Source organism: Pseudophryne corroboree, chromosome 5, assembly GCF_028390025.1.
Source record: "Pseudophryne corroboree isolate aPseCor3 chromosome 5, aPseCor3.hap2, whole genome shotgun sequence".
In the NCBI taxonomy this organism is placed as follows: domain Eukaryota; kingdom Metazoa; phylum Chordata; class Amphibia; order Anura; family Myobatrachidae; genus Pseudophryne; species Pseudophryne corroboree.
The window spans coordinates 483,217,445-483,243,283 of record NC_086448.1 but is presented as its reverse complement, the minus strand read 5'-3'; positions in this window follow the sequence as shown (position 1 = coordinate 483,243,283).

The following is a 25,839-nucleotide window of genomic DNA, read 5'->3' as shown; positions in this document are numbered from 1 at the left end:
AATAATATTCACAATAGATCCGCAATAATCATGTAAAACTTTTTTTTGTTGAAATAGTATAACCATTACTGTAAGAAGTACAATTAATAATAATATGCATCCCATACACACAAATGTTGCGCATTCAAATTTGTAGTTTCTACAAGGAAAAGAGTGACACTAAGTCAAAGTTAAGATGTAAGGCTAACAGCAGTGAGAACATTTGGTAAATTATATTTTATGGGAATATAAGCAATGCTGAGAGTATTTAGCATTAACTCTATTTTATGAGGTCATCTATACATAAAAATTTGTAATCAGATATAATGAATAGTGTTGTAAAATTGGTGCTATCTTAAATAACCTTAGAAATATATGTAGGAGCACACACAATAATAGTGATTATAGTAATGACTTTCCTTTTGTGGAATTTTTGGTCTCAAATCCAAAAGTATCAATGACATGAAAAAAATAATGAAAAATTGCCATCATAGTGTACTGTGTTTGCATCAGTTAATGATTGTGAAATTGTACTGATGTGTATAATGGTACACCGGTTTCTAGTACTTATTGTAAGTCAGCAAATAATACAATATTAATCTTAGAAGGCTTAAAAATATTGTACTGCAGGTCTGCATGGTAAACTACCATGATATAATTAGAGAAGAGTGGGTACAGTTCTATGACAACTGGACCCACCCGGACTTCCCGATCCGGGACGGGATCCAAGTCCAACTTGGTTTTCCAGTTTGACTTGGATCCCAAAACGAGGCAAAACGTCACCTTCCCCTGTCATGTTCTTGCAGGGTTTGGGCTTCTATAAAGGTCCCCGGTGATCATGCCATTTTCATTCCATCTGGATGCTTATATAGTGCAGATGTGCTCATGCTGTGGCTGTCGCTGCTGTGTCCATCCATAAAGGGGCTGCTGTGTCCTCCACAGGAGCTCTGTCCGACAAGGGGCTGCTGTATACATCTAAAAGTGCTCTGTTGCTCTAGGGCACAGGTTCTCAAACTCGGTCCTCAGGACGCCACACGGTGCATGTTTTGCAGGTCTCCTCACAGAATCACAACTGAAATAATTAGCTCCACCTGTGGACCTTTTAAAATGGGTCAGTGAGTAATTAATACACCTGTGCACTTGCTGGTTTACCTGCAAAACATGCACTGTGTGGGGTCCTGAGGACCGAGTTTGAGAACCTCTGCTCTAGGGGTACTGTGCCCCAGTGGAAACTACATAAAAGTTAAAAATATTATATATATATATATATATATATATATATAAAAATATATTTTTTGTGCTATATCCAGTGTACTATACTATTATTCTTATGTGACACTGACTGTCAGACCGCGATGTATCATGCATATATTGTGACACTGTCCCCAGGGGCATTTTGTTGTACATAAAGGGCTGCTGTATTGTCCATCAAGGGGATGCTCTGTACATCCATCAAGAGGCTGCTGTGTCCATTCATCAAGGGTCTGCTGCTTCCATCCAGAGGTGCTCTATCAATCTAGAGGTGCTCTGCCCCAGTGTAAACAAAATAAAAGCTAAAAATATAATTTAAACAAGATATATGTATACTTTTTTGTGCTACACCGTAGTGTAATATATTATTATTTTTCTGTGACACTGTCAGTCAGACCGCAGTGTATAATACACATATTGTGACACTGTAGGTGGTCCAACCCCAAGCCTGCTTTGTTGTACATAAAGGGGTGGTGTGTTGTCCATCAAGGAGCTGCTGTGTCCATCCAGGCGTGCTCTCTCAATCCACGGGTGCTCTTTCCCAGTGTAAGCACAATAAAAGCTAAAAAAAATAGTTATATATTTTGTGCTAAACCCCAGTGTACTATACTATTATCTTTCTGTGACACTGCTGGTCAGTCAACAGTGTATCATACACATATTGTGTGACACTGTAGATGGAAGTGAACCACAGTGTTACAGTATATTATTATTTCAGAGTCATACACATATTGTGTGACACTGTAGTTGGAAGTGAACTGCAGTGTAATATATATTCTGACTAATACACATCTTGTGTGACACTTTAGGTTAAACTGCAATGTAATACAGATGTGGCCATGCTCATCTTTATTGCGATGCAGCATGCTACAATACGGCTTGCTGCATGGCATGCCAGACTGCGACTATTCAAAGCCGGCTATCGCTTCATTTATTCCTAAAGGAATTAATGAAGTAATTACTTGCTGCAAATAGTCACAGCCTAGCATGCCGTGATGCAGCATGCTGCATCACAGTAAGATGAGTATGGCTACATCTGTATATATTCTCTCTCATACACATATTGTGACACTGTAGGTGAAACCACAGTGTAATTTTCTTTCTGACTTATACACGTATTTTGTGACACTGTAGGTGGAAGAGAACCACAGTGTTATATTTTTATTTCTGACTCATACATGTATTTTAACACTGTAGTTGTTACTTTTTTTGTACAAATTGTGGTGTGTGATGTACCTCACTACGTTCGTGTTTGTTGATAGATATGGAGGACGAACAATTGAGAGGAGAGCAGGAAGCACATAGTAGTGCTGCAGATAAGTGGATCTTAGAGGATATAGGTTTCCATATTCTCCCTGAGGTGGTGACTCAGGCCTTTAACTATCCTTTAAGAGAATTGGAATTATCTCACACCCTTAAAGCCTTTACATCTGTTAAAAGTCCAAACCCAGACAGCTTTACAATCTCTTACTATAAAGCTTTTAAGTATAAACTACTCTCCTCCCACTACTTTGGGGCTGTAATGTAATATTGGTATGTATGCTCTTCTCAATCATTTGGAGCTCATATTACAGTTTTACTGAAAGAATACGAAGACTCATCCTTAGCTGTGAGCTAAAGGCTCATACTGTATCTCTCTTAAATTATAAGCAAAGCTCATAGCTAGTCATCTCATACGGCTTCTCCCAGGCATTATTTACTCTGATCAAGTGGGATTTGTTCTGAGAAGAGCTAAGGACAATACCACTAAGGTCATTGAGTTAATACATTGTACGACTCACACTGGCTCCCCCATGAGACTCCTCTTCACTAATGTTGAAAAGTATTTTGATTGAGTGTACTGGAGCTTAATTTTTTTCAATACAAGTCCCATATCACATTGTGCTTAAGGTGCATTATTGGCAAAAAAAGATGCACTGTGCTAGCAGAGTGCAAAGGACCTGATGGCTCACTCACGCCGCATGGCATATTGGCACTAGATGTATGAGGACACATTGGTATAAGGACACATCTGCCAGATGTATGAGGATACTTTTCTAATGTTGAGTTAAGAATTTTCTCTTGATTGAAACTACCCTTAAATATAAGACCGCTGAAGTTAGCACAACTGACTTTAAAACCCAAGCTTGGGACAGGTTATGTGGAAAATGTCATTTACATTGTGGTAACAATTTTGAAAAATGATTAGAACAATACAAAAAAAGATATTTATAAGTTATAAATATCATCTTTGTATTATTCCAATCATTTTTATATTCAAAACTCTAGAGTTTGGTCTATAGTATGACAGGAATGGGCTCTGCCTCCTTTGCCTACCCTGACTGCAGATCACTGAGTTTAACCAGATTATTGTTTTGCAAAGGTGGAGTATAGGAAGTGACTTGAGTTTATACTGTAGTAGGTAATTGGATTTTCAACCTGCCTCTTGTATCCTGGATTTCACTCCCTCCGCTGTTTGCTGTGGGGGATTTCTCACTAGGCATATGAGTCATGTGCCTAGGGGTGACACCTGCTAGGGGGGCAGCACAGCCTGCTCACTTGCATGAGAGCCCGGCTAGGTCAACGTCCAGATAAGGCCAGGTGAGTCTTTATTTTATTTCATTAATAAAGGTGACTAATTTTAGTTGACATTTACTTATCTTGTATTTATTTATATCAATATACATACAGTATGTCTTTACGTAGTGTCTATGCCTGATGTTTATTCTACACTTGTAGCAGAAGCTGTCATCAGCCAAAAGGGCCTTTAAGGCCACATTTAGGAAGCTATAAAAGTGATTTCTTTGTTCATGCACACAAGCCCTGGTACCAGTATGATGAGCTTAGGTGAACTAGTCTAAAAACCAGTCATACATTAGGAACAAAGCCAGTGGATGAATAAGTTATTTTTTTACACTTACAAATACACTGCTCAAAAAAATAAAGGGAACACTAAAATAACACATCCTAGATCTGAATGAATGAAATATTCTTATTAAATACTTTGTTCTTTACATGGTTGAATGTGCTGACAACAAAATCACACAAAAATTATCAATGGAAATCAAATTTATTAACCCATGGAGATCTGGATTTGGAGTCACCCTCAAAATTAAAGTGGAAAAACACACTACAGGCTGATCAAACTTTGATGTAATGTCCTTAAAACAAGTCAAAATGAGGCTCAGTAGTGTGTGTGGCCTCCACGTGCCTGTATGAACTCCCTACAACCCACACAAGTGGCTCAGGTAGTGCAGCTCATCCAGGATGGCACATCAATGCGAGCTGTGGCAAGAAGGTTTGCTGTGTCTGTCAGCGTAGTGTCCAGAGCATGGAGGCACTACCAGGAGACAGGCCAGTACATCAGAAGACATGGAGGAGGCTGTAGGAGGGCAACAACCCAGCAGCAGGACCGCTACCTCCGCCTTTGTGCAAGGAGGAACAGGAGGAGCACTGCCAGAGCCCTGCAAAATGACCTCCAGCAAGCTACAAATGTGCATGTGTCTACTGAAACGATCAGAAACAGACTCCATGAGGGTGGTATGAGGGCCCGACGCCCACAGGTGGGGGTTGTGCTTACAGCCCAACACCGTGCAGGATGTTTGGCATTTGCCAGAGAACACCAAGATTGGCAAATTCGCCACTGGCGCCCGGTGCTCTTCACAGATGAAAGCAGGTTCTCACTGAGCACATGTGACAGACGTGACAGAGTCTGGAGACGCCAAGGAGAATGTTCTGCTGCCTGCAACATCCTCCAGCATGACTGGTTTGGCAGTGGGTCAGTAATGGTGTGGGTGGCATTTCTTTGGGGGGCCGCACAGCCCTCCATGTGCTCGCCAGAGGTAGCCTGACTGCCATTAGGTACTGAGATGAGATCCTCCGACCCCTTGTGAGACTTTATGCTGGTGCGGTTGGCCCTGGGTTCCTCCTAATGCAAGACAATGCTAGACCTCATGTGGCTGGTGTGTGTCAACAGTTCCTGCAAGATGAAGGCATTGATGCTATGGACTGGCCCGCCCGTTCAATAGACCTGAATCCAATTGAGCACATCTGGGACATCATGTCTCGCTCCATGCACCAATGCCACGTTGCACCACAGACTGTCCAGGAGTTGGCAGATGCTTTAGTCCAGGTCTGGGAAGAGATCCCTCAGGAGACCATCCGCCACCTCATCAGGAGCATGCCCAGGCATTGTAGGGAGGTGATACAGGCACATGGAGGTCACACACACTACTGAGCCTCATTTTGACTTGTTTTAAGGACAATACATCAAAGTTGGATCAGCCTGTAGTGTGTCTTTCCACTTTAATTTTGAGGGTGACTCCAAATCCAGACCTCCATGGGTTAATAAATGTGATTTCCATTGATAATTTTTGTGTGATTTTGTTGTCAGCACATTCAGCTATGTAAAGAACAAAGTATTTAATAAGAATATTTCATTCATTCAGATCTAGGATGTGTTATTTTAGCGTTCCCTTTATTTTTTTGAGCAGTGTATATTTACTGAGTGGTTTGAAAATGATCTGTTTTCTGGAGAATAATGCCATGAGATTTAAAAGTTATATTCTAATAGTAATATTATTGCCTTTTTTTTTAAATCCTGTGGCTAGAAATGCTGCTTAGTAAATACACGCCTTTTTATGTTAAAAATAACCACAAAAAAGGAAATTCAGGAACAGTGAGATAGAATTTGATGGCAGATAAGAACCACTTGGCCCATCTAGTCAACCTTTTTTTTTTTTTACATTATTTTTATCTCTAACCTTATTTGATTCTTTTTTCTTTGTAAGGATATCCTTATGTCTATCCCATGCATGTTTAAATATCTCTACTGCCTTAGCCTCTACTACCTCTGAAGGGAGTCTATTCCACTTGTCCACTACCCTTTCTGTGAAGTAATTTTTCCTCAAATCTCCCCTGAACTTCCCTCCCTCCAGTCTCAGTGCATGTCCTTGTGTCCTATTGCTTCTCTTCATTTGGAGAATGTTTCCCTCCTGGACTTTCTTAAAACCCTTGATATATTTGAAAGTTTCGATCATGTCCCCCCTTTCCCTTCTCTGCTCCAAACTAAACATATTGATATTTCTTAGTCTTTCTGGGTATGTTTTGTGATGTAGGCCATGCACCATTTTAGTTGCCCTTCTTTGTACAGTTTCTAATGTATTAATATCCTTTTGAAGATATGGCCTCCAGAATTGAACACAGTATTCTAGATGTGGCCTTACCAATGACCTATACAGTGGCATTATTACTTCTTTCTGCCGCTGATTCCTCTCCCAATGCAGCCAAGCATCTGACTTGCCTTCCTCGTTGCTTTGTTACATTGCTTACCTGCCTTTAAGTCACCTGAAATAGTGACTCCTAGATCCCTTTCCTCCTCAGTAGTTTGCAGTATAGTGCCATTAATACTATCTTTAGCCTTTGGATTTTTGAGACCCAAGTGCATGATTTTGCATTTTTTGGCATTAAACTGTAACTGCCACACACTTGACCATTCCTCTAGTCTACCTAGATCCTCAATCATTTGTTTTAACCTGCCTGGTGTGTCTACCCCGTTGCATACCTTTGTGTCATCTGCAAAAAGGCATACGTTCCATTTCATGCCATTTGCAATGTCACCAATAAAGATCTTAAAAAGCACTGGTCCAAGTACAGATCCCTGGGGTACTCCACTGGTAACATTTCCCTCCTGTGAATGCACTCCATTTACCACAACTCTCTGTTTTCTATCCTTATCCATTCAATAATCCTAATATCCAATGCCAAACTTTCAACAATTTACTGTAGGTCAGGAAGAATGGATATAAAAGCACCATATTTCTTGCATTTAACAAACCTGCAGAAAATGTTACTGACAATTACTTACAAATCTGTGTCTGTAGCATTACCTTAGTACTGTAAGATATTATTTTTGGCATTTGGACAAAGAGTTATAATTCATTATTTAGGTAACTTGCCAAAGTAAAATAATGTTGTGGCCCCATTGCCTTTGCATTTTTATATGTTTTGGGTGTTGTTTAGTATCTGTAGCAAAAGAGCCCAATCTCTAAAGAGTGACAGGCCTCTGGTGTTTCAGTTACATGTTTATTACATTATTCTTGATCAGTAATCATACTGAAAAGTAATTTTTATTTAGCAAATATACTAGAGGAAATATATAGAAACTGACTTTGTAAGTCTACGGAAGTTGCTGTCTTTGAAGTTACATTTCCTCACATGGATCATCTTTAACATGACATCTATTGGCTCTGGGAGCCCATGGAGCCTGTCAGGAGTGTCTCAGATCATCATGAAGAAAATGTTTGCAAAAGACAAGAGTGTATTTAATCAAATCAGGTTTTTATTTCAAAATCTACTCAATCATAATTCATCCAGTTTTTGGTCTTCTTTAGTTTCCAGTTATTATTACTTGAAGTAAGTTTGAAGACTATTCCAGCAGTGTGCAATATTAATGCAAGATTTTTAGAAACTTTTTAAAATATCATAAAACTATTTGACTTTTGCTTGATTTCATGGTGTAAAACATTTTTTTTTTACCAATTTTCTAAGTGCATGTACAGTAAAACAAATTAAAGCAGTATATACAAATCTATAGATATATGTTCATTATAATAAAATATACACCCACAATAAAATTACAGAAACAGTCTAAGGCATTTGACATCCATGGACTCATTTCCTTAATGCATTTCAGTAAAATGTTGTACTATATACTTTTAATTACATTCTTTACAATCCATCGTCTCATTTAAATCAGTAATGCTATGATATTTCTTGAACTTTACTAAAGCTTTTAACTTTGTTTTACATATAAATTACTTCTACTGTGTATATTTTTTGGTAAAAATCCATTTATCTAAGTACAGGGTTAATTGAATTGCTCTTTTACAAAGCAAATGTTCTGTATGTACTTCAGAAATACCTTTTTATGTGGGGTCAAACAACTGTATATTCATTTTACGTTAACCTTTGCCACTATTGAATATTATGTACTTTGGCTTTAAATAACTGCTGAAGAATGTACTTGCTTTTTTAATACCATAATTTAAAACTTATTGGCAAACCTATGCGACTGTACTGCCCCTACACGCACGCTTGATTTGGTAGCTCTCATCATTATTGATGTGTAAATATACCAGCTCTATAATTATTGTAAGAGATACAGTACATCTGAACACAGATGACATTTTTGCTTATAGACAACTGCATTGCCCACAGTTCTGTCAAAATTCCAGACCTCAAGACATCCTTAGTAAATTTAGCTATGTGCAAACATCACTTTTCCATCTAAATATGCTCTTTCAGTCACAACTGGAGATTGTGTCTTGTATATTGTGTAGGGGGTGTTAAAGAACTGATCGCTGCTGTGTGCTTTCGCACAGCGGGCTATCAGCAATATACTGCGCATGCATATGCACCGCAATGCGTATGCATGTCGGCCAACAGCAACAGGCAAAAATGTCATTCGCACAGCCATTCAATTGCTGATTGACAGAAAGAGGCCATTTGTGGGTGGTAACTGACTGTTTTCTGGGAGTGTCAGGGAAAATGCAGTCATTCACAAATATTTTCAGGCAGGGTGTGTGACGTCAGCTCTAGACCTGATCAGCCTGTTCTCATCACACTGTAGGAGTAAGTCCTGGACTGCACACAGACTGCACACAGTAGAAAAATCATTCAACGGTGAGTGAGGTGCGAACGGATTTGCAGTTGTCCGCTGACATGGGGATTTTTAGCAGCTCGGCGTACACATGCAATCGCACACATGCACAGCAAATATACACTCCCCTTGGGCGGCGACTATCTTATCACAGGACAACAATTTTTGCAGCCCAGCGATCAGGTCTGAATCACCCCCTGAATAACCCGCACATGCATGTATTTACTGTAGTTAAGGAACATGTGCATTTCAAAAACAGACAAGATTGGTCCACAAGACAAACATGCATTCAACTATAGTTGATTTTCCATAGTTCAATTAGATCAGGCATGGAACCAAAGGATTGGCGCATAGCTGAGGTAGTGAGGTTATTTAAATAGGGAACAAAAAGTCATCCTGGAAACTATAGACCAGTTAGTTTAACATCTATAGTGGGTAACATTTTGGAAGGCATTTTGAGAGATAGCATAGACTACAGAGATAGCACCTACAGACTACTAAATGTATTAGTAAAAGTCAGCATGGGTTTGTAAGGGACAGATCATGTCAAACCAACTTAATTAGCTTCTACGAGGAAGTGAGTGAGAATCCTGATAAGGGAAAAGCAGTGGACGTGGTGTATTTAGATTTAGCAAAAGCCTTCGATACACTGCCGCATAGGTGACTGATCAACAAATTAAGGGAACTTGGCCTAGGATATACTATTTGTAGATGGATAAGTAATTGGCTGGATGACAGAGTACAATGAATAGTGGTCAATGGGATGTTCTCCTGCTGGGCACCAGTAGTCAGCGGAATACCACAAGGGGCCATTCTTGGCCCACTGCTGTTCACTATATTTATCAATGATGTAGGAATAGGCCTGGAAAGTACAGTGTCTGCAGATGATACTAAACTCTGTAAGGTAATTAACTCAGAAGGCAATGTGGAGTCTCTACAGAATTACTTATTTAAACTTCAAACCTGGGCGTCTAAATGGAGAAATGAGGTTCAATATAGAAAAATGCAAAGTTATGCATTTTGGGACAAAAAACACACTTGCATCTTACACTCTAGATGGGGAAAATATAGGGGTAACTATGGTGGAAAAAGATTTGGGGGTCCTCATAGATAATAGGCTTAATAACAGTACACAATGTCAAATTGCAGCAAAGAAGGGAAGTAAAGTGCTTGGGTGCATTAAACGGGGCATTGAGATAAGGGACGATGATGTAATCCTGCCACTGTACAAATCATTGGTATGTTCACACCTGGAATATTGTGTTCAGTTCTGGGCACCGTATTATAAAAAATATATTGGGGAACTAGAAAAAGTTAAAAGAAGAGCAACTAATTGATTGAAGGGTTAGAAACACTGGAGTACGAGGAAAGGCTTACTAGGTTATATATATATATATATATATATATATATACACACTAGAAAAGAGGCGATTAAGAGGAGACATTATTAATATCTTCAAATATGTAAAGGGTCATTACAAGGAGCTAGCAGTAGATTTGTTTATTAAAAGAACTCTGTATAGGACGGGTGGGCACTCGCTGAGGCTAGAGGATAGAAAATTCTGTACACGATGTAGGAAACGGTTCTTCACAGTAAGGGCAATTAAGATTTAGAACTCCCTGCCGGAGAAGGTAATAATGGCAGACTCTGTAAATGCATTTAAAAACGGATTGGACAAATTTCTAACTGGAAAATGTATCAAGGGCTATAGCATTTAACATATTGACATTAAATTATCTGGGAGTATTAAGATTCATTGGTGTCAATTGGTACTAGACCATTACTCCAGGAGGCGCATTATAATATGAACAGCTTAACACAGAATACTGGTTGAACCCGATGGGCATTTTGCCTCTTTTCAACCTCACTGACTATGTAACTATTTAACTATTACTTGCCAAGTATTATTAAAATGAATACGGATATATTATTGTATAAAATATAGTCAACATATCACAATGTTAAATTAAATATACAAATAGCTGAATTCCTCAATATACAGTATCCTTCTCCAGGATGTTGCCATATAAATGTGCTCTGGCAATGAGGTCTATTCACTTGGTGTGAATGCTGAGAATCCACTTATTGCCCCTAAAATACTACCACCATTTTGTTGTGGCTTAAGGTGGACAGTGGGCATTAAAAAAAAAAATTTCAAGGAGCTTTTTCAAAGAAACTGTATTATCAATATTCACTAACCTGCTTAGCAGGAACAAATTAATTTGTAGTTATAGTACAAACACTTTATATGAATAAACTATTCAATCTGTGACCACAGATATTACTTTAAATTCCCTTGAGAGTAGCAGATAAGTAAATTGTATTTATTACTGCTAATTGGTGGATATACATCACTGTATATTTGATAGAGATGAGCAGGCTCGGTTCTCAGAAAACAGAGTCCACACAAACTTGTGGGATCTGGGAGAATCCATAACAATGCAAAACTTTATCATCCTTCGCATTGGATCTCGTGGGTTTTGGATTTGATATATGTGCCTGCAGAGGTGACTCTGCGCCATTTCACAGCAGATGTTGTACAGAGAGCACATCAAATAGAGTGTGAGGACATTACAGAGAGGGAGCAGACCCACTATACTGCCAGTGCACTGCACAGCCCAGATATTCTCCTAAATAATAAATGGCAGCATAATTTATTTTTAATGTCATTAGCCATTACATTAACCCTTAATTTGTGCACAATCACACTGGTGATGTAACTTTCTGCAGTGCAGCCTGGAGCTCCTAATTTAGGGGCAGCATTAGTTAACCCTTGCAGCATTCAAAAAAAAAAGTAGTCATTTTTATTTTTTGTACAACTTGTGTGTGGAGTAGGTGCAATACCCAACTGCATTTGTTCACATAACTACAAGTACTGTGACTCTGCAGGCCATACCTCACTGCATTTATTCACATAAGTAAAGGCACTGAGTCCACAGTAACTTGTCAGTCATTTAAAAAAAAATATGAATTTTTTAGCACAACTAGTGTGTGCTGTACTGTACCCCACTATGTTTGTTTAAAAAAAAATCTATTTGATTTTTGCGTTAATATACAGTACAACAGAGTCTGATATGTGAACTGCAAATGTTTTTAATTTATTGATTCATCATATTACATAACAAATGGTTGCTGTATAAGGACACAAAAACTATATATATAAAAATATATATAAAAATGGACATCCAAAATCAATTATACAACACACATCACAGATGATAGTAACATTTTATAAATATCTGTTTGTTGAACCCGGCGTTAAACCACACTACTCCTTTAGGTGTTTCTATAATGGGTGTAGTGTGTGCAGTGCAAATGGGCCCCCAGAGTCTAGAGGAGCCAATGCCGCACACCCTACACCCATTTTTTAAATATTTACCCACCAGAGTCCAGTGTTGGCAGCAACAGTGCTGTAGAAACCACTGGAGAAATGGCGATATAGACAGTTTACCAGCATTCCCCCACATGCAGTAGGAATATCACTGGGAAAATAGCTGCTGCACCATTTTTCAGAGACCCGCTTATGCGCACTAGACTCTGGAATGGTGCTAGGGTCACCTAGTGGTCCTAGTGCCCAAAGTCTATTGCTTTGCTTGCTAGAGAAGAGTGGGCCAAGACGGAGACTGTGCATGGGCCTCCTCCTCTCTTGATGCACCCCTGCCTGCCACCCACAGCACACACCAACCCCCTTTACAGCAATTCACCCTTGATGGTCCACCTCAGAGAATTCCTCACTCCTTTCAATGTCACAGTTTCCCCCTCTCCTTCACTGGCAACCTCACACAACCTCTGGCACCTTCAATGCAATATAAATATTTTAATTGACATGAGATCAGCATAGGAATTTAAATGCCGTACTTGCCTTTTACAGTATTGAACTGTATGCAACAAGTATGGGCATTACCTAAATATGACACGACATATTAAATATAGCATCAGTCATATGATGTCTTATTTCATTTGGATCGGCAATGTTATAATCAGGACATGCTGAGGTCATAGTGCTGTTGCAGCAACAAAAACTCAATTTGAAAAACAAGCCCTGACACACACACAACTAAAATGTTAAAATAATTCTTAGTCTCAAGACCTTTCATTATTTTTACTTTATTTCATTTCTATTTATTTACTTTATGAAGGGATGATATTAAATGGAATTGAGTGCCAAGTCTGTGAAGTTTTATTTCAGTGTTTCAGGGAACGTATCCCTTTCATCAGGAAACACAGCAAATAAAGTGTATACAGTGCAAAGTAAACATATTTATACCTCTTATTCCATAACAGGCTCCACCAGCTGTCCACCTTGTGCACGTCACACCAACCCTTGGATCCCCCATTTCCGGTCATGGCTGTCCGTCAGCATCGCGGAAATTATGTCACACAGCACTGGCTGGCGGCTGCATGGACACTGGGGGAAAATAAACAAAATAACATGTAAAGTGCAACACACTAAACATCTTTTCTCTAAGACAATCGGGTATATTTACTAAAATTCGTATTTTCCCGTTTGAGGTCAAAGTTCAATCACAAATGACATCGAAAGTGTAAATTTGCAACTTTTTGAATTTCTGATGACTAATTTACTAAGCTGCCGTATTCTGCATTTTCGGTTTTTCCGATGTCGATGTCATTCGTTTTTTTTGGCAGTGTTTTACGTGAGTGTCTTGTAAAACACTGCCGACTTTAATACAATGAATCTCGGCCGGATCTGAGAGATCCGTGCTGGGCTTCATTGTGCGCCTTTTATATTAAAAAAAGGCAATGTTAAATTTAAAAAAAAAAATGCGTGGGGTCCCCCCTCCTAAGCCAAACCAGCCTCGGGTTCTTTGAGCCGGTCCTGGTTGCAAAAATACAGGGGAAAAAATTATAGAGGTTCCCCCATATTTAAGCAACCAGCACCGGGCTCTGCGCCTGGTCCTGGTTCCAAAAATACAGGGGACAAAAAGCGTTAGGGGTCCCCCGTATTTCTGAAACCAGCACCGGGCTCCACTAGCCAGATACATAATGCCACAGCCGGGGGACACTTTTATATAGGTCCCGGCGGCCCTGGCATTACATAACCAACTAGTCACCCCTGGCCGGGGTACCCTGGAGGAGTGGGGACCCCTTCAATCAAGGGGTCCCCCCCTCCAGCCACCCAAGGACCAGGGGTGAAGCCCGAGGCTCTCCCCCCCATCCAAGGGCTGCGGATGGGAGGCTGATAGCCGTTTTGTCAAAAAATGAATATTGTTTTTAGTAGCAGTACTACAAGTCCCAGCAAGCCTCCCCCGCAAGCTGGTACTTGGAGAACCACAAGTACCAGCATGCGGAGGAAAACCGGGCCCGCTGGTACCTGTAGTACTACTACTAAAAAAATACCCCAATAAAGACATAAGACACACACCTTGAAAGTATAACTTTAATGCATACATCCACACCTCCATATACACATACTTACCTATGTTCACACGAGGGTCGGTCCTATTCTCCATGTAGAATCCATGGTGTACCTGTTGAAAAAATTATACTCACAAAATCCAGTGTAGAAGGCTCCTCTTGTAATCCATTTGTAATCCAGGTACTTGTTGTCACGATCCGGGTATCTGGACGCCATTACTTACCCTTCAGATGCCTCCTAAGGCTGGCTCAGCGTTCCAGGACCGGATCCCGCTGTTCCTGAGTTTCCACATGCAGAATGTCAGAGTGGTGATTTCATCAGCCGCGGCCTCCGCTGTGCCCGCGTGGTTAAATGTGCGCCTTTCAGTCTGGCGTCTCCTGTATCCTGTGGCCGGCGTCGCCATTACTGTTTCAATTCTCACATGGATTACAAACCAAACTTCCCTCCAAGTGTCTGCATGGGCGCAGCCATCTTGGATTTTGTCATCTGATCATTTCCACCAATCTGCTGTCTGTATTGTTGATTTGCATAATTGCCTAGCCAACCCCTTCCTTGCTGCAGGTATAAGTAAGCTGTGCCTGAGCAAGGAAGGCGTCAGTGCTTTGGTTGTCTAACCTAGTTCCAGTTTGTCTCTCTCCTGTGGTTGTCTTCCAGGTTCCAGCTCCTGTCTCCAGACTTCTGCTATAGAGACCCGCTCCAGCATTCCATCTGCGGTGTAGCCTGACTCTCCGATCCATTCTGGACTCACCTGTTTCCAGCAAACAATCACCTGCTTCCAGCCCAGCTTCCAGCAGTGTACAGCTTCTCTTAAAGGGCCGGTGTCCTTTCTGCAGTTTACCACTCTCCACCGGTATTATTATTTCACCGCTCTCAAACAATCACCTGCTTCCAGCCCAGCTTCCAGCAGTGTACAGCTTCTCTTAAAGGGCCGGTGTCCTTTCTGCAGTTTACCACTCTCCACCGGTATTATTATTTCACCGCTCTCAAACTCCAAACTTCATTATTATTTAATCGCTCTCAAGTTCGTTTATTATTTAACTGGTCCCAGCCAGTATCCACTCCGTACCAACAACAGTCTGGTTCCAGCCAGTATCCTTAGCAGCCGTTTTATCTTCAACAGCCCAGCCTTTCCTGGAACACCGGCTGGTACGATCCTGGGTTCTCTCCATTGCTACAGTCAGGCCTGGTAAGGACTTTCCAACTAGAAGATTATAAGAACTGTCTCACACTACCAGTGCCTGTGGTCCTTGCCACCCTGTAGTACCCAGGAATTGTATTTATCCTCTGTTGACTTTTATGTTTCCTTTTACTGCTGCTGTGTTACGGAGTTTGTCATAATAAACATCATTGACTTTTATCCTGGTTGTCGTGGTCACGCCTTCGGGCAGTTATTCTACATGTTACTTACATGTCTAGAGGTCTGATACAACCTCCCAGGTTCCGTTACATCTCAGCCCCTACAACTGAGGCTGCCTCCCGTCAGCTCAGGCCCTCAGTTGTGACACTTGTCAAAATAAAAAAACGGACACCCGACCTCGCACTGAAAGGGGCCCCATGTTTTCACATGGGACCCCTTTCCCCGAATGCCAGATACCCCCTCTGACTTATGTCTAAGAGGGTTCCATCAGCCAATCAGGGAGCGCCACATTGTGGCACCCTCCTGATTGGCTGTGTGCTCCTGTACTGTATGACAGGCAGCACCCGGCAATGTTACAATGTAGCGCCTATGCGCTCCATTATAACCAATGGTGGGAACTTTGTGGTCAGCGGTTGACCGAAAGTAACCTCACCGCTGACCACAAAGTTCCCACCATTGGATACAATGGAGCGCATAGGCGCTACATTGTAACATTGCCGGGTGCTGCCCTTCCCACTGATAAACATGCACGGATCTCATGGATCCGTGCATGCCTATCCAAACACGGGATAAAAAAGCAGGTCTGTTTTTTTTAGCACTTTTTCACGAATTGTATTTCAGCACGGCAGTGTTTGGCTATTGTCGGCAGTGTTTGTGATTTGCACTTTTTAGTAAATTACCGATTTCTACCAAATTGCAGGCGTATTTGACCGATGGTGTATTGATTTGTGATTTTTTCCTAGGACTTCCAAAATATTACGAATGCCCTCATCACTGCCGAGATTTTTGTTTAGTAAATTACCGAAATGACACTTTGAAGAAAAAACGGCATCTCGGTCAAAATCGGGACCTTAGTAAATATACCCCAATATCTGAAATCATCCCAGAACAGAACTGCACATATATTCAATATAACCCAAATATTTATAAAACACAAGTTTATAAAAAAATATTAAGCCCTGCAAAATCATTTAAACCTTTTGGATGTTGAGTTTAAATAGCCATTCAGCTTCAAGTTGTAGTAATCTTTTAGCTTGATTAACTCCTCTTAGTGACACTGGTACGTGATCTACTATTTTGTACTTCAAGGAGTACTGTGCCTGTACTTGGCAAAATGTCTGCCAACAGGTTGTTCACTGCTTCCAGTATGAATTGCTGCCCAAATGGCCGAACGATGCTGGGCCATCCATTCTTTGAATTGATATTGCGTCTTGCCTACATAATGTAATCCACAAGGACATAACAGTATGCAGACAGCAAATTTAGAACTGCAATAAGGGTCCATCCAATCATATTTTTTTTTACCAGTATATGGATGTGAAATTAATTCACCTAGTAGCATGTAGCCACAGATAACTGAAGCAACCATTATTTCTTTTTAGAAAATTGGTTGGTGTCTTCATAAACCCAGTGATATCATTTTTGACAATTAGATATCTAATGTTCCTACTTCTCGTATAGCTAGGAACGATCTTGGAATTTTTTAACAAAGGAAGATCATGGTCCATGGCCCTCATTCCGAGTTGTTCGCTCGCAAGGCGATTTCAGCAGAGTTACACACGCTAAGCCGCCGCCTACTGGGAGTGAATCTAAACTTCTTAAATGTGCGACCGATGTATGCGCATTTTTGCGATCAAAAACGAGTTAGCAGTTTCTGAGTAACTCCAGACTTACTCTGCCTGTGCGATCAGTTCAGTGCTTTTCGGTCCCGGCTGACGTCAGAAACACACCCAGCGTTCGGCCAAGCACTCCCACCGTTTCTCCAGACACGCCTGCGTTTTTTCCGGAAACGGTAGCGTTTTCAGCCACACGCCCATAAAACGCCATACATCCGCCCAGTAACACCCATTTCCTGTCAATCACAATGCGATCGCCGGAGCGATGAAAAAGCCGTGAGTAAAATTACTTTCTTCATAGTAAAGTTACTTGGCGCATGCGCAGTGCGAACATTACGCATGCGCACTAAGAGAATTCTCACTGCGATGCGATGAAAAATACCGAGCGAACAACTCGGAATGAGGGCCCATGTACACTCTTTGTGTTGTACTCATTAACCCATGGAGGGTGTTCCACCAGACTCAGATCCCAAAACGAGGCAAAATGACATCATCCTGCTGGTTTTAGATTCTATAAAGGTCACTGGTGATCTGAGCCATCTTCGCTCTGGCTGTGGAGAGTGTACTGGACAGATGTGTCCATCTCAGGACTGTGTTGAATGGCGTGGGGCGGGTGCACTGTCTGCTGTATTTGTCAAGTGGTCTTCTATCTGCTGTATTAGTCCAGGCGTGCTCTGCCTGCTGTATCAGTCCGTGGGTGCAAAGTCTGCTGTATCAGTCCAGGCGGGGTGCTCTATCTGCTGTATCATTCCAGGGGTGCCCTGTCTGCTGTATCAGTCCAGGGGTGTCCTGTCTGTTGTATTAGTCCAGGGATGCTCTGTCTGCTGTATTAGTTCAGGGGTGCTCTGTCTGCTGTATCAGACCGTGGGTGCTCTCTCTGCTGTATATGAAAGAGGTGATCTGTCCATCCATCCAGGGGCTCTGCTCCAGTGTAAAATTAATATGATAACAGCTAAAAAAAAAACCTAAAAATATAATTCTAAAAAATATTATTATTTTTTGCTTTTTGCTGTACCCCAGTGTACTATAACATTTTTATTTTATTTATGTTAAGTACTGTGACACTGCTAGTCAGACCACAGTATATTATTATTTCATACTCATACACGTATTGTGTGACACTGTTGGTGAAAGTCAACCGCAGTGTTCCAATACTATTTCTGATGCACACACGTATTGTGTGATGCTGTGGGTGAAGGTGGTACCACAGTAATATATTTTATTTCTTACTCATACACATATTGTGTGACACTGTTGGTTAAGGTCAACCACAGTATAGTATGTTTATTTCCTACTCATACAAGTATTGTGTGATGTTGTGGGTGAAAGTGGTACCACAGTAATATATTTAATTTCATACTCATACATGTAGTGTGTTATACTGTTGGTGAAGTTCAACCGCAGTGTAGTATATTTTATTTTGTACTCATACAAGGATTGTGTGATGCTATGGGTGAAGTTGGTACCACAGGAATATATTTTATTTCCTATTCATACACATATTGTGTGACACTGTTGGTGAAGGTCAACCACAGTGTAGTATATTTTATTTCCTACTCATACAAGTATTGTGTGATGTTGTGGGTGAAAGTGGTACCACAGTAATATATTTTATTTCATACTCATACACGTAGTGTGTGATACTGTTGGTGAAGCTCATCCGCAGTGTAGTATATTTTGTTTTGTACTCATACATGGATTGTGTGATGCTGTTGGTGATGGTGGTACCACAGTGATAAATTTTATTTCCTACTCATTCACATATTGTGTGATACTGTGGTGAAGGTCAACCACAGTGTAGTATTTTTTTTCATACTCATACACGTATTGTGTGATGTTGTGGGTGAAAGTGGTACCACAGTAATATATTTTATTTCCTACTCATACACGTATTGTATGACACTGTGGGTGAAGGTGGTACCACAGTAATATATTTTATTTCCTACTCATACACGTATTGTGTGACTCTGTTGGTGAAGGTCAACCACAGTGTAGTATATTTTATTTCTTACTCATACACATATTGTGTAATGCTGTGGATGAAGATGGTACCACAGTAGTATATTTTATTTTCTACTCATACACATATTGTGTGACACTGTATTTGAAATTAAACCCCCAGCTTTAAATTATTATCTCTGGTTCATACATGTATTGTGACTCTGTAAGTGGTACATTTTTTTTTTACAAATTGTGGTGTATGCTGCTGTAACCCACTTGGTTTACATTTGTTGATAGCTATAGAGGACAAACAACTGAGAGGAGAGGCATAGACGGCTTATGTCAGGGCATGTAAAATCAAAGAAAAAGTAAAAGTCATATTAGTAAAAGTCAGATTAGTGCAATAATATAACCAATAAAAATTGTTATTTATGCACTAAATACCATCACCAATGCCCCCAATTATTAATTTACATTTTTAAAATCAAACAAACAAAAACAGGTAAAATCACATGATTTGGCATCTTTTTGTTCCTAGAGTTTTAGTAACCTCAAAAACATGAATTTCCAGGCAATATTTATGACAGTATAAACAATGAAAATATATATTGTACAATATATATTTTTAGAATCTGTAATCATCTGTACAGATGATTTTCAGCCTCGGTGTACTGTAGGATTAGTTCCTTAAAGTTATGCTTGACCTGTAGAAGGTAACCGTTTCATCCAGCTTTACGCAAGGTATGTAGTACCGTGTAAATGTTTATTACCAATATACACAACTACAGTACTTTTTGTATTAATTCAACATATTTCCACTTTATTGCTCCCCCTAAACATTTCAGTAGTACCAGTAAATGTATTCGGTCACTGGGCACCATCTATTGTTATCACTTGCAGAGTCAGGATGGAGATAATCATTATTTGCAGCTGCTCTACTGTTTCCAAACCCATAGCCTTTATTGTAGGATGCAGTATCGGATCACTGCAACACGATTGTGTTTTCATAGACAGAAGCCGTTTTTGCAAACTGTGAAAACCCTCTTCACCCCAAAATGGCATCAGACTGTCAATCACTGATTTTCAGAGACAGTGTGATGCCATACTACGTCCATGCACAAAGTGGTAATTTGCAGCATTGGCTGCAGAACCAACTGGACCTGAATGAGGTCCATTATGCATTGTCCTTATGATCTGACATGCTGTTATTATGCTATCTCTTCTATGTATGTAATTGCAGAAATTTTGTGGCACCTTATAAATAAAACATTTTAATAATTGTAATGGAAGTTTATAGTTATAGACTGTACACAAGGTTAAAAAGAAATAAAAGACTTCAGCACACCTTAAAGCAGTGCAGCTAATGAGAAACTTAGAAATGGCACTTAGAAATTAAAAAATATGTAATATTTCCCTTTTTAGTATTGTGTACAAAAAGGTATTTCTTAATTTACAAACTTGCATTAGTTCAATGCAAACGTTAATGATGTCTTTCAATTTGTCTGCATAGATGTCTTCTCTGCAGACAACTCTTCATTGATATTCATATATGTAGTATACTGTAAAATGAGAAGATAAATACATCTAAGGCTACTATAAAAACTTCTATTTTTTAATATATTGCACTTACAAACATAAATAAAATGACATCATATCGTATAAATACCCCCTCCCATAGGAAGCACAAGTGGATAGCAAAGCAAAACAAAAAGCTGGGGTCAGTCCCAGGATTCACTGTGATATCACTTTGCTACCTCCCTCTGAGTAGTCCGTTACTGTATGCTGGATTCCACTTCAAGGCTACAGTTTGTATCTTGATGAATTTCAATAGTATTATATATTTCAATAGACCAGTATCAGGTAGCAAAGATGGCTCTGTATTAATTCTTAATATTAATTAACTTTAATCATCTAATTAGGACTCATGATTCTAAAAGCATTATGGGAACTTTCCATAGTTGCAAGGTAAAAACCGTAAGACACATGCGTTCTATCATGTACAGTATTTCACCGATGGGGAGATAAAAACAATAGGCATTGTAGCATACACCATAAAATACCACCAGAGCTGGTCCATATCTACATAAATGGACAAACTGGAGATAAAATGTCTTCACCCATCATAATAGATCTTTTAAGAGTGAACTACTGAATTTGGTTTATCCATCATGTTGTGATAAACTCAATCCTGGTTGACAATAGAGCCTATTTGTCATGAGTTAAACATTTTTGACACTCTCAGATATGTCAACTTAGAGTATTTTGGCACTACAAGTGTCATGATACAAGGCATTGGATACTTTTACACAGTATCAAATGCCTGTTGTCCATCTGATTGCAATGAACATTGCCAGTCAGCAGGTATGTCCCACATATATCTGCTATATTAGAAATTATCTTTCCAGTAACTCACATTGAAGACAAATATGAATCAAGAATATTTAATACTTTTTAAGTTACCATCACAATGAAGATGTGCACATAAACAAAAATTAATGTTGCATTTGTTAATACACAAAAAAAAGTCTGTCATTAAGTGGATTAGTTGTTCATACAATTGCGGTAATCAGCAGCAAGGACTGCATGCTTCAGTGTGGTGACCTATGTTTTGTATATATCTGAGCAATATTGTAAAGTATTATACAATAGTTTTCCAACACCTCATGTCCATGTTCAGACACAAGCAAAATATCATGGTGTTGGAGATGCCTGTGGCAGCTATGATGGTCATACCATATCTGGTCAAGCAGCCTCTGAAGTAATGACCCCTGATTTGCTCAGATTCCTCCTACCTACAATTCCATTAATGACAGATGTCACACTGGCTTTGAAGGTCTACTTTGGTGGAGATAAAGTGGACGGAGTTAAAGTACCAGCCAACCAGCTCCTAACTGTCATTTTTCAAACCCAGCCTGTGACATGGTAGTTAGGAGCAGCTGATTGGCTGTATTATTATCTCCATCCACTTTATCCCAATCCAAGGCTTATTAAATAGACCTCATAGGGGGACATGTGCTAAGTTGTGATAAAAGTGGAGAAGTGAGCCAGTGGAGAAGTTGCCCATGGCTGCTCTGTATACTTTTATATTATGCAAATTTTAAATGTTATATAAATGCTGATTGGTTGCCATGGGCAACCTCTCCACTATCTCACTTCTCCACTTTTATCACTGCTTAGTACATATACCCCTTAAAATTTAAGTACGAAGGCAATTGCCCTGTTTCATTGTCAGGGAAACTCATATTCACAGGCAACAGTAGGCTGGTGTCAAGATGACAAGCAGGATTTCACATGCTTGATGAGTTAAATACACAGCTGGAGGAGACCACATAGCAACTACTCCATCAGATACCACAAATCTCTCTCAGGCTGCTACTTCCCCACGGTGAATATGCAGATATAGTAGTTTATAGATGTACAAATTATACTCATTTTACTGACAACATCAAGAAAACATAATTTGGCAGTGGTCAAAAAGCTTGTAGTTCTACATACACTATTCTCAGCATATAAAGTCATTTCAAAGTGAGTAATCTATGACGTTATATTCATTTATTGAAAATCTTCATCTAACATAAATTGAATGTATAGATTTTTACACAGGCACTTCAACATTGATTTATATCATTGACTTACTGAAGCTGAGTTGGATAATTTATATTTCATTATAAGACTGTTGCCCAGATGATAAGTCTTATTTACAGAACAAACAGATACCATATATATTAATAGCTTTTCACAGAAATTTATTCAATATGGTTTCCTTTTTTGAAAAAAAAATATTTTAATGTTGGTTTTTGTATGAATGCATATTTGTTTCAGTTTGTTTTATTAATGAAAATTGATGTGTTATCCTTACTGAAAAAAATGTACAGTAAACAATAACTGCTTGGTTAATGGTGACAACTTGTGTTTTGTGTATATCTAAACAATATTGCATTTTTGTACAGCAGTATCATACATTACTTCCACCACTGCTTGGTTCATGTCCAGGCAAAAGCAAAAAGCCACAGTGTTGGAGAAGCCTGTGGTAGCTATGGAGGATTTGTTGGAGAATGTAGAATCATGAGAGATTAAACCAAAATCAACAAACAGACAAACAATAAAGAACATAAAAATCATCAGCATAGACATACATTTCTAACGTTGCTCCTAAAAAGTATGGTAGAAGTGAGGGCCTTCTAAAGGTTGTACAAAAGTGAGGGCCTTCTAAAGGTTGTACAAAAGTGAGGTCTGTTAATAATAACTGTCTTGATCTTTAGCAAAATTCTGATTGTATTATTGCAGGTTTCTATATGTTAATCTAATTATAAGCATCTTGTATTCCCTACATCAAAATACATTTGGTATTGTGGTCAATTTCAATTTGAGAGAGCTAATTTTCTGCTTGAAAGCAAGCTATATGGACTTTATTTATTTCCTAAGGTCAGAGGCAGATTTAGGGGTCAGACTGCCCTTATAATATTGCCCGCCCCCCATTAAAAACTACACTCAGCCCCCATGGTCACAAACCCTTATGATTTGATTAAATCCCTGGAAATAATTATTGGTACTGATATAATTATAAAGCCCTTATTATTATCTGCTAGTGACTGAGAGGACCAGTCACACTCATAGGACATGAGTTGCTGCAGCATCTTCTCTCACTACAGACTCTACAGAAGAAACAACTTTGTAGTACAGTATACCACCCAGTACAAGAGATTTTGCAGTACAGGAGACTCTGCAGTACTGGTGACTATGCAGTCCATATGATTCTGAAGTAATGATGACCCTGCAGTATTGGAGATCCCACAATTCAAGGCATTCTGTTGTACACGTGACTGCAATAGAGGAGACCCCCCCCAGTACAGGAGACTTTACAGTACATGATACCTCCAGTACATTTGACTCTTCAGTGCAGGAGACCACTGCTTGCCAGCCCTATTCAGCAGCAGCACAGCCTCATCATGAGTTGCATCACTCAGGTCTATGCAAATGACAGACAGGAAGACATCTCCCACATACAGGCACCCCCCAGTTCCTACTTCACGACCCTCAATGCCCACTTATTATTGCCGATGGCCTCAGACACCTGCTCTGGCAGCTCAGTGATGGCAGTCCTGGGCTGCCTGGCTCCTGCTCAGTGGGGCCCTGGTAGTAACCATTGGTCATAATATTGTTGGCATCTTCCTCACAGCTCAGCACCAGGGAGTCCTCTTATAAGTTGGCAGAAACTTTATAACAGCACTCCTGCACCAGCACATACAGGTGCCAATGCTACTGTTGCTTCAGCTATAGCTATATCTCCTGACCTCTCCATGCGACTCCTTGTCAACCCAAGCAGCAGCTGCTCTGATGCAGGGTGGGCTTGCCACATTGCCCCCAGCAGGTTCTGCTCCTAGGCACGTGCCTTACATGCCTAGTGGGAAATCTGGTACTGCACTTGGTTATCGTTCTTTAATTTGCTTTAATTCCATAAGGATTACTCTACATGACCAAAAATATGTTGACTTCTGAACATCAAACCCATAGCATATCTATTCAAAGCATACATTTTAACATCTATTTGGACTCATAGGGCCTTATTCAGGTTTGTTAGCAAATCAAAAAAGTAAACAATTGGGCAAAGTCAAATTGCACTGCAGGTGCGGTAGATGTAACATGTAAATCTTAATCTCTCTGTACATGTTACATCTGCCTCACCTGCAGGGCTTCATGGTTTTTCCAATCACTTACTTTTTTGGTTTGCTAACAACTCCGAATAACCTCCATTCTGGGAAGTTTTTCAAAAGATATTGAGCATTAGCAAGGTGAGACTTTGCTGTTGATCGGACAGGCCCAACTCACAATGGGTGTTGAATTCATCGTTATCTGTGGGTTAGTCAGCAAAACATTTCTTAATAGAACTTTTTTAAGGGGATATTATCCTGCTGAAACAGGAAAGGGCATTCTTCAAACGGTTTCAGAAATGTTTCCAGAAAGTTTGAAGCACACAATTCTTTAACATGTTTAGCAGGTTGTATCATTAAGATTTTTATTCATTGGAACTAATGGGGCCAGGTCAATACATGAAAAACATTCTCAGACCATTATTCTGTATCTTCCAAATTTTATGATTGTCAATATGAATTTGTGCAGGAAATTTCCCCTTGCCCTTTGTTAACCCCAGATTGAGCTGCCAGGCTGACAAATGTCAAACCATGTTGCTTAGCTGTAGAAAGTGCATTTTCACTAATTGAGTTTCTACAAGTCACTTGATATTTACACCAATCTAACTAATGTAATATGCAGTAGTAATCTGAAGTTTGGAGAGTGGCTACTTGATTATTTTATCCCAATCCACGTAAGTCCCAATGACTAGTTTTTGTGCTCACATTGCTTTCAGAGGCAGTGGGGAACTTAGGCCCTCATTCCAAGTTGATCGCTCGCTAGCAGTTCTTAGCAGCCGTGCAAACGCTATGCCGCCGCCCTCTGGGAGTGTATTTTAGCTTAGCATAAGTGCGAACAAAAGGATCACAGAGCGGCTACAAAATAAAATTATGCAGTTTCAGAGCAGCTCCAGACCTACTCAGTGCTTGCGGTCACTTCAGACTATTCAGTTCCTGTTTTGACATCACAAACACGCCCTGCATTCTCCCAGCCACGCCTGCATTTTTCCTGTCATGCCTGCGTTTTTTCAAACACTCCCTGAAAACT